Source organism: Zingiber officinale, chromosome 5B, assembly GCF_018446385.1.
Source record: "Zingiber officinale cultivar Zhangliang chromosome 5B, Zo_v1.1, whole genome shotgun sequence".
NCBI classification, from domain to species: domain Eukaryota; kingdom Viridiplantae; phylum Streptophyta; class Magnoliopsida; order Zingiberales; family Zingiberaceae; genus Zingiber; species Zingiber officinale.
The window spans coordinates 50,292,493-50,303,052 of NC_055995.1; the positions used below are offsets into that span (position 1 = coordinate 50,292,493).

Below are 10,560 nucleotides of genomic sequence, written 5' to 3' on the forward strand. Positions count from 1 at the left end.
CATTATCTTAAACATGGTTGAATTCATAGCATACAAAAGCATTGGGCTGAAACTATCATAATATACTAAATTATCTTAAACATGGTTGAATGCATACAAAATCATAGATCCCAAACTAATAGAATATTATCTTAAACATGGTTGAGTTTACCATACCTAAACATCATTATAAGAACAGAATATTGCATTAAATAGTTTAGAACATGCCTTTGATTCTTTGCTACCAAACTCCCTCTTCTTCTCCTCTCTTGCGGGACTCAAGGCTAGGGTGGCGGAAATTCTAGCTTTCTCCTTCTAGCTCCTCCCTCTCTCCCAAATCCCATAGGGGTACACCAAGTCTAGATCCAATAATTGAATGGTTCAACAAAAAATATTCGATCATATAAATTTATATAACTATTCAAATTTTATGTAATATTTGAATGGTTCAACAATAAATACTAAATCATATAAATTTTTATATACATACTCGAATTTCACGTACCTCAAGCAAATTTTATTCATAATTCGTATATGTATACAATTTTTACATATTTGGAATTGAATGCTTAATCAACTAATATTTATATAAATTTTATATACTTTTGGATTTAGGGAGTTATATAAATTTTATACACCCATTGAGTGATTCAACACCAATTATTAAATTATATAAATTTTATACACATTCAAAATTTATTCTTAAATTTCCTAAACGTAGGTGTCGTTAGATTTAAATCATATAATCGATAATTATTGTTAGTAAAGATAAATATTTAAATTAGATGTAACTTACTCTAATTATGCATGAAGTCAGTAGGGATTGGTTTCGGACACTACATTTATGTCCTCCGAAGTGGGCATAGGTTGCTCTATATTCCTTCTCTGATTCATCATCACTTGATCCCACCAAACAATAGTATAATCAGTGAATTCAACTAGCTTAACCTGTTAGTTAGAGCCCTAGAGCCAATCATTTGATGATTGTATGGACTCATGTATATCATATTCATGTATATATATTAAGGCATTTGGTTTTTGGTTATTATGCTTATTTGTATTAGTGCCAGATAAAATAAGTATAGTAACGTCCTAGAGTAGAAAGGTTCTTACCTATATCAATCGATTGGTTGAATCGATAGTGAGATGATATAGGGAACACTACTCTAAATCATTCCTAGTCGAGTATTAACATTCAGGGATAATGTTAATACAATAAGACTAGCATGTAGGTCAGCTCGATGACTTGATCTCACAAGTCATGAATATAGAGATATCAAGCTGACACATGGGTATGCATTAGAGAATGTATACTGAATGACCCGCCATGAGAAAGTATCATGGATCGTTATATGAGTGTCATATACTTTCTCATGTGGCTATTAGTATGACTATTAGTCCTTTGACCTGAAGTCACCATGAATCCCTCCATAAGGAGTTATGTACTTTGGTTTCGTCAAACGTCACCCGTAACAGGGTGGACTATAAAGGCGATTACTGGGTATGTAATAAATTATGCAGAGGGATGTGAGTGATGTAGATGGGATCTATCCCTCCCATATAACGGGAGCGACATCAATATTCTTGATAGAGTTAGACCACGAAGTGCATGGCCATGCCTAAATGAGTCAACATGAGATGTTGAGCTCATTTGATCGAGTGAGTCTACTTGGAGTTCAAGATTTAGATTGATTAGAGGATGACACAGTCTATGCCTCACATTGATCAATCTAGATGTCAAGGATAGAAGGACATTTGTCACATATTTTGTGAGGAGTCACAATTGGTAGTCACAAGGTGATGTCGGATCTCGACATTCTTGTAACTTGGGTAGTAATGATGTGTTGCTAGATACCGCTCATTACTTATGCTCCTAAATGGGTTTAGGGCATTGCCAACGTTACAAGAACCTATAGCACTACAACAAAATCGCTCATAGACATCGGTTTTCCACCGGTGTCTATTTGATTTTCGACCGATGTCTATGAAGCCGATGTTAAAAGTCTGTCATTTTAGACATCGGGTTAAAACCGGTGTAGTATCACTTAACGACACCGGTCTTCGAATCGGTTATTAACCGGTGTAGTATTACTTAACGACACCGTTTCATCAACGGTGTAAAACCGATGTAATATTACTTTATAACACCGGTTTTACATCGGTGGAAAACCGATGTAATATGTATATATTTTAACAGCACAGATTTGATTTTAAAACCGACAATAACAAAAAAAATACACAAATATTCACAAATTGTACAAATATTCTTCATTCAATAATATCCATAAAATACACAAATATTCACAAATTATATAAATATTCTTCTTACAACAATATCCATAAAATACCCAAACATTCTTTTTACATCAAAAGCGATACATGTGACAACACAAGGGACACCATTGACGCAATACCTGAAGAACAAGTGATACACTGCATGCAAAATAGCCGAATAGCATAAGAGCAGAGCCTTTAAGCCAGGCATCGCCTTTCTCAGGACTTTCGAAATGAAGTTGGATCATAGGTGAAGTATCAAAGGCCCCCAACAAAATGACCTTTCCAAAATGTGAAGATCAGGGAACCAGTGATGTAGAAGATGGCCCCTGCAAGCTTGGCCCTCCCTCTTACAGTCTTCAAGTTGAGCTTTTCCATCCTGAGCAAAAAAAGACCAAATATAGAATGATATTTGAATGAACTAAATTCACTGTAAAATTACTTGGAATTAATATCTGAATCAACCTCAGTACAATTGCCAATAAGAAAGTAAAAGCAGGAATGACATTGCCCAAGGCACTGGCAACAGTTGGAGAAATGAGATGGAGTCCAACATAGTATACATTTTGCTGAATTGTTATACCCAACATAGCAAGAATGAATATTTTTAGCATGACACCAAATGAGAAGCTGGGTCTTCGATTCCTACAACCATGAGATGAGTTTAAAAACATTCAATTTGTAATCATATATCTTATTCTCAACAATTCTAATAAGACATGCTCCTTGAACCTTTCGGGCACATAAGCAAGAGGAGCCAAGATGAGCATGGCAATAAGGTGCCTGTACACTACGAAGACAAGTGCACTTAGTCCTTGTCCTAATGCAAGCTTGCCGAGGATGCTGGATCCAGCATACGCGAACTGGGACACAATCATATAGAAGTATGGAGCACATGCTTTCACAGAGGCCATGATCTCCTCACCAAATTGTTTGTGACAATTTTTATTGTCCTTGGTTCTTTATAAAGGAAGAAAATCATATTGATTCTGTCAAACAAACAAGTCTAAGATAGACAAATGCTTTGAAAGCTAGGAATAGAAAAAAGATGAGAGAAAAGCAGGCAAACAAGTGCCAACAAGCTACATCAGACTCCTCTAACTGTTGTATCATTTTCTCCAGCAAACAGACAAATAAATCATCTTGTCGACAAGATGAAGACGACTAGGGAGAAAAGCAGGCAAACAAGTGCACTTTATTCTCGTCGACTAGGGTATCTGGAATTGAACAAGAAGAAGAAATCAGGCATACCTTTGCTATCAATCTCGTCGACATGGCTCTCCTGACCTTTGATTTTGATGCTGAACCATTTTTTGATGAAGGCCTTAGACCATGATGAGATTATACTATGTATAGCCAGCCGTGGTTATATTTCTTCAAATTTATTAACATATAAAGCAGTGGTATTCAAATTGTTCACACATGATATCTTCTATCCAGCCCTGCTTGACACGCAAGTCATATATAAAAATTCAAAGAAGATAAAAATTCAATCTAGCTATATCTTCTATCTAGCTTCACTTTTAAGAATTTAGTAGCTGATAGTTTCTCATATAAAAAAAATGGAGGATGAGCATATCAGCTCCCACATTCATGAACCTCGTTCAACCATGAAGCAGCATGATGTTTCCTTTTTGAGTCATATCCATGCAGTAAGTATGCATGTCGTTTCTGAAAAAGAGAATTTAACACTTCCTGTAACAAACATAGGGAAGCAATTAGATGCTACGCAAGTACCATCAGTGAACTCTATGAATGCTGGTCACAATTCTGACCTAAATGAAGATGACCACTACTGTCGTGGGGGTTTGGAACCTAGAAACATTGCTGATGAAGCTGATGCATTTGATGTAGGTTTCAATAATCCACCTTCACATCCTTTCCAAGGTTACCAATCTACAAGTCATCCCAGGGAGCAGTTAGAGTTCCTGAACTGATTATCTAAATCTGATGATTTCCCCTGGCTCTCAATATTTAATAAATCATGCGTGCTTGCTTGCAGCTCAAGAATCCATTGCTGAAAGAGTTGATAACATGATTGAGGGAGAGATGGTCTCACATTCTGAGAAGTCTTTATTATCTGCAAAACCACCATGCCAAAGTAATGAAACTATCAAAGATGATTTCATGCAGTTTGAAAAAAATAAACAATTGGTTAGTACACCTAGTCAAGCTAATAAATTGGAATCTGCCTCCATTCCACATGGATCAGAGACTGTTAAATTTTCTCAGGATATCCATATTTCAACTAATCGGGCTATACATGACCAGCATGAATTTGTCTTCAATCCTATCCTTCATGTAGGACCTGTTCAACATGATGGTATCGCTGATGAAAAATGCTATAAACAAGGGAAGATGGTTCAGAAGCCTGAGTTTCAAATTGCACCTTCAAAGTCTGTGTCTGATAACCCTGCTATTCATGAGGAAAGGATCTTACAGGAATCCAATATGAGCAAACACACAGACAAGCCCATAAGTATTGTTGATATAAAAGAGAGTTGTTCATTCCTCTAATTAAATATAATATCTGTTGAAGTATATTATAAATATGTAAAATTCATAAGCAAAACGATAGTTTGATCTCTATCTATAGCACAAGTTAGTGATTGATCCATCTAGAATTAAACAAAACAAGCTACGAAAGTGAATTAGCCTTTCAAAATCTCTCTAACAGCATGACATAGGTCTCTGCAGGTGGTGAACTATCCCAATAATGAAACAATGCAAAAGCGAGCAGCACTAAAAGCTAAGTAAACTCCAGTCAAACTGGTATCTTGCAATCCCAACCGCTTTCAATCTACAAAAATCTATGAACCCTAACTTCTGATAGATCACAGAAGATCCACAGTAACTTCTGGCGACAAATGCCCAATACAAAAGGAAGGAAACGTGCTAGGAGCTAAAAATGACCGGTTTCATTAAAATCACGTCTAAAAATGGAATTTGCAGCCGGATCCTCACAATGCAATTCAACCACGAGAAAAAACCAAGTCACGAAGCAGCTGAAGAATAAAGAAATAAAGTAGTTACTTGATGTAAGCCCGACCATCTCCGATCCGTAGGGGACCAAGGGCGTCAAGGCGGGACACGACGATGCCCTCGCTGCCGCCGGAGAGGAGGAGCGCGTTCCCTACCTCCCTGAAGGGCTCGAGGTCGTAGGCGTGGATCGAGGCCTCCGTCCCCAAGGTCACCGCCGCGGCGACGAGGAGCACGGCGATTGGGGCCACTAGATCCATAGCTGGATATCGGAGAAGAGAAAGGAGGCTGGAGAGATCTCGCCAGGAGAGCGAGCGAGCGAGCGGAAACAGGGAGAGAGATGAGATGCTTCTTCAGAAAGGGACCCACACGAGGAGACCACGGTGTAGTCGCGCGTGAGGCGGTCGAACGATAAGGCGAGCGCGTTGAACTGGGGGAAGGAGCCACCGGGGACTCGAGGAAGCAACTTCCAGTCTCTCTTGATGGGATTGCCGACCAATAAGCGATCTCGGTCATTGGTGTTCATCAAGCAAACCAGGACACCGGAGGAGGACGTGCGCCAGATGCTCTTTTCTAAGCAGGGGAAGTCGAAGTTATACCACTGGACGAAGCAAGGGTCGTACAAGTGGCCCAAGAAGGCGCAGTCGTGAAAGATGAACCTGAAGAACAAGGGCTTGTGTGGCGCCATCATCGCCCACGACAACAGGGGGCTAGAGTGAACCACCTCGTGTCTTGATCCTGATCGGGAGAGGATCTAGGAAGGGGGAAGAGGGAGATAAGGTTGAGAGAGATGGTCGGAGGTTTAGGTTTAGGCTGAGAGAGATGGTCGGATGGTCGGAGGTTTTAGGTTTAGGTTTACGCGAGAGAGATGGTCGCGCAGAGGAAGGGGCGGGATAAAGATTTAGGTTTGGAGGGAATTCACAGTGTGCAGATTTTGGTTTGTGGGGAAAATTAAAATATTTTATTTGGGTTTATTAACATCGGATTTTAAAAACCGATGTTAAAATCAGTGTCTATTAACGAAAAAAAGGGCGCTCATAAACATCGCCTAAAAAATCGATGTCTATGAGCTAAAATTTGCGCTCATAGACACCGGTTTTTAGAAAAACCGGTGTAAAATACTCAAAGACATCGGTTTTAGCCGAAAACCGTTGTTGTTCCACTGATGTCTATGAGGGATTTTGTTGTAGTGTAGGGTCACACACTAAGAACAATTAGATGGAGATTTGGTTCATATGATGAACCAAGAGAATTAGATTCATTTGATGAATCATATTGGATTAAGAGTAATCCAAATTGGGCTAATTGAGTTGGACTCAAGTTAATTCATGTATTTAATGAGTCTAATTTAGATTATGACTCATTAAATCAACTTAATTTAATGAATTAGATTCATTATATTAAGTTGGCTTGAATCATATGGTTGGATTAGATCAACCATGAGAGAGATTTGATCAAGTTTGACTTGATTTGAGAGGAAGAGAAAAAGTAATGTTTGACTTGACTTTTTGCCACATCACTAGTGAGTTGGCAAGATGTGGACCAATAAGATTGCTCCACATCATCAATGTGTGCCACCTCATGGAGGTTACAAGCCTCCATAGCATTTAATGTGGCCGGCCCACATTAAATGAGGAGGTTACACTTGTTGCCATGTCATTTAGTGAGGTGGCAAGATGTGGACCAATAGTGTTGATCCACATCATCCTAGAGTGCCACCTCATGGGGGTTACAACTCTTAATGGTCTCCACATTAATTGGAATTAATGTGGGGGTTTTACACCTCCTAGAGTGGTCGGCCACTTGATGGCTAAGGGGTTTTTTGATTTTCCTCTTATATTGATTCATTCACTCTTCTTCTCCCTTGGGTGCTCTCTCTTCTCCTTCTCCCATTCCTTGGCCGAACACTCCATTGGTGCTAGCACACCTTGTGTTTTGGTCATCTCCTTCTACTTGTGTCCGTGTGGATACATATAGAGGTTGTCTACTTTAACAACTAGAGATCCGGCGACATCTTGGACAAGTGGGAACGCGAAGGGCTTCGCTACAAGGGTAATGATCTTAACTTTAGTGTAGATCTAAAGTTTTTACAAACTCATACAAGAAAAAAGTTTTTCGATAATTTTGTTTACGAATCTTTGCACGAGATCCATGGCTTTGGGTGACTCGGGGTTTCCGCGACGCGAAAAAGCGGTTTTCGCGGCCCGAAGAACCCAACAGTGGTATCAGAGTCACGTGCAAAGACTTGTACGAGTTCGTTTGTATTTTTATGAAAAATATACCTTCTATGATTTTCTGTAAAAATTGAGTTTTTAGAGTTTTTATGAGTAATTTTTCCGTAGAAGCGAAGCACAAGTGTCTCGGCACTTGTAGGCTTCGGCTACCGGAAAGTTTTCTTTTAAACGACTTCGTTTTGCCCCAAATCCGTTTGGGACAGCGGGGTCAGGTGCCATTAGATCGCAAAGGAGCAACTCACGATGGTTAGATTGTGGGTAGGGGCATTTCCCCTAACCCCGCAAGGGAATTTGCTCCGCGATTGCACCCGAAATCTCTAAAAACGAACCCGCCGGGAAGATTTTTCCGAAACGACAATGTCTCGACCCAAATCATTTTGGGACAGAGGGTTTAGACGATGTTGGATCGCAAAGGAACCCTCACGATGGTTAGATCGCGGGTAGGGGTGCTGCCCCTGGCCCCGCAAGGGGATCCGTTCCGCGATTGCGCCCGAAACCGCTAAACGGGACCGCCGGGAAATTTTACTAATAAAAATTGTAAAAATTATTTTTAAAATTACAGAAAAATTATGAAAAATATATAATTTTGAATTATATATTAATTTGTGATAGTCATGGCCCAAAATACCCAATAAGATTGGATTTGTGTTGTAATTCATAATACGGCCTGCGTGCCGTCATATGATTGTGTGTGCTGTATTTTTATTTTTATTTTTTTTTCCACGGCCTGCGCGTCGTGCCTTTCTCTTATTCTGGTTGTAAATTAGATTTAGACTCGAATGTAACTTGAGTTTCAAATTGTAATGTACAAATTGGAGCGGTGGAGGGTCCACACGAGACGAAGTTCCGAGGCGGGCACGAGCAACACAAGGTGGTCAAAGGGAGGAGCTTGGAGAAGCTGTTGACCCTAGATTGACCATTCGATCTTCTCATTGGCTTGAGAAGATCGTAGTAGGGCCATGACTAAATCACAAATAGATTAATTAATTAATTGTTATGTATCTGATGCATGTTTAATAATTAATTAATTAATTAGTGCCTTAACGATTAGATTAGATCTAAGTCGTGCACATGATGCACCCTTGCGATTAGATTAGATCTAAGTCGTGCACAAGATGCATCCTTCTCGATTAGATTATATCTAGATCGAACCAACTCTAAATGCCTAACCGTGCCGTGATACCTATCACTACCTCGATCACATGTATTGTTGAATCTGCCAAAGTAGAGCAATACATATTATCTTGGTAGGGTACGGAGGGACAATCTTGGTCCCGCCTATCAACGCATGGGTGAATACAAACTCAATTAGATTGAGTATTCCTAGTTACTCGGTTGGATCGAGTCAGCTATAGGCATTCTTCCAACGGTTGGAAAAGATAGGTCAAAATAACATCTATATTAACTCTCGGGCGTATTAGCCAAAGCTAACTCGAGTTTTAATATAAATGCAGATATTGATTCTATAAACAAGAGTTGCATAGAGATGTAATTGGTAATCGTTACCTACCGATCATACTAAGCCTTGGGCGTATTAGCCAAAGCTAACTCAAGGGTTAGTATGATGTGGATCTTGTCCCACAAGAATTATAGAGTTCAGTGGGAGCATCATTTAATTAAAGGCCTAATTAAATGATTTTAAAAGGATATGATATTTATTTCTGCAAATTTTTCTGTTGTAGATAACCATGACGTCAAATACGAACACTTTCTCCCTGCGATCTGTCCTTGAGAAGGACAAGCTCAACGGAGCGAATTTCTTGGACTGGTACATGAACTTGAGAATAGTTCTCACCCAGGAGCGTAAGCTGTACGTTCTGGAGCAGCCCATTCCGGAGGCTCCTCCTGCCAATGCCCCGCGAGCCGACAAAGATGCTTATAAGAAGCATCAAGACGACGCATTAGATGTGTCTTGTCTAATGCTCGCGACCATGAACTCAGAGCTTCAGAAGCAACATGAGTTGATGGGTGCTTACGATATGGTTGAACATCTGCGTCAACTATATCAGGGACAAGCAAGGCATGAGAGATTTGAGATCTCAAAGGCACTGTTTCAGTGCAAGATGTCAGACGAGGCTCCTGTAGGTCCTTATGTACTCAAGATGATTGGGTACATAGAGAACCTACAAAGACTGGGTTCCCACTTGGCCAAGAGCTGGCCACTGACTTGATCTTGCAGTCCTTGCCGGATAGCTATAGTCAATTCGTTCTCAACTATAACATGAACGAGATTGACAAGCCACTGCCTGAGCTACTTAGTATGTTACGAACTGCTGAGATTAACCTTAAGAAGGTTAAGCCCATTCTCATGGTCCAGAAGCACAAGGGCAAGGGCAAGGGCAAGCCAAAAGGTAAGGGAAAGTCCCAAACCAAGGGCAAAGGCAAGGCACTGAAGCCTAAAGGAGGGGTCGTCAAGGATGCTACCTGCTTCCACTACGGTCAGACCGGGCACTGGAAGAGGAACTGCAAGGTATACTTGGAGGATCTTAAGAAGAAGCGAAGTGAGACTTCCACTTCAGGTATATATGTTATAGAAGTCAATCTATCTATTTCTACATCTTGGGTATTAGATACTGGATGTGCTTCTCACATTTGTATTGATGTGCAGACGCTGAGAAATAGCAGGACATTGACAAAGGGCGAGGTGGACCTATGAGTAGGCAATGGAGCACGGGTTGCTGCTGTTGCTGTAGGGATTTACTTTCTATCTCTGCCCTCTGGGCTTGTACTAGAGTTAGACGATTGTTGTTATGTGCCTGTATTAACTAAGAACATAGTTTCAGTTTCTTGTTTAGACAAGAAAGGATACTCTTTTATAATAAAAGACAAATGTTGTTCTATTTATTTAAAAGATATGTTCTATTGTAGTGCACCTCTGATAAACGGACTCTACAGTCTAGACCTTGAGAGCCCTATCTATAACATAAATACCAAGAGGATCAAGTCGACTGACTTGAACCAAACCTATCTCTAGCACTGTCGCTTAGGTCATATAAATGACAAGCGCTTATCCCAGCTCCATAAGGATGGTTTGCTGGACTCATTTGATTTTGAATCATATGAGATATGCGAGTCATGCCTAGAGGCAAGATGA

General features: G+C 40.0%; 1 long non-coding RNA gene across 1 annotated transcript; it reads right to left on the bottom strand.

Annotated features, from left to right (window-relative positions):
• Window positions 1-4,056: 4,056 nt before the first annotated feature.
• LOC121987393 lies at window positions 4,057-5,332 on the bottom strand. Its single transcript, XR_006113554.1, has 3 exons — window positions 5,287-5,332; window positions 4,313-4,333; window positions 4,057-4,149 (listed from the first exon to the last, which is right to left on the bottom strand). It is a non-coding gene; the product is annotated as an uncharacterized LOC121987393 (long non-coding RNA).
• Between the last annotated feature and the right edge of the window lie 5,228 nt (window positions 5,333-10,560).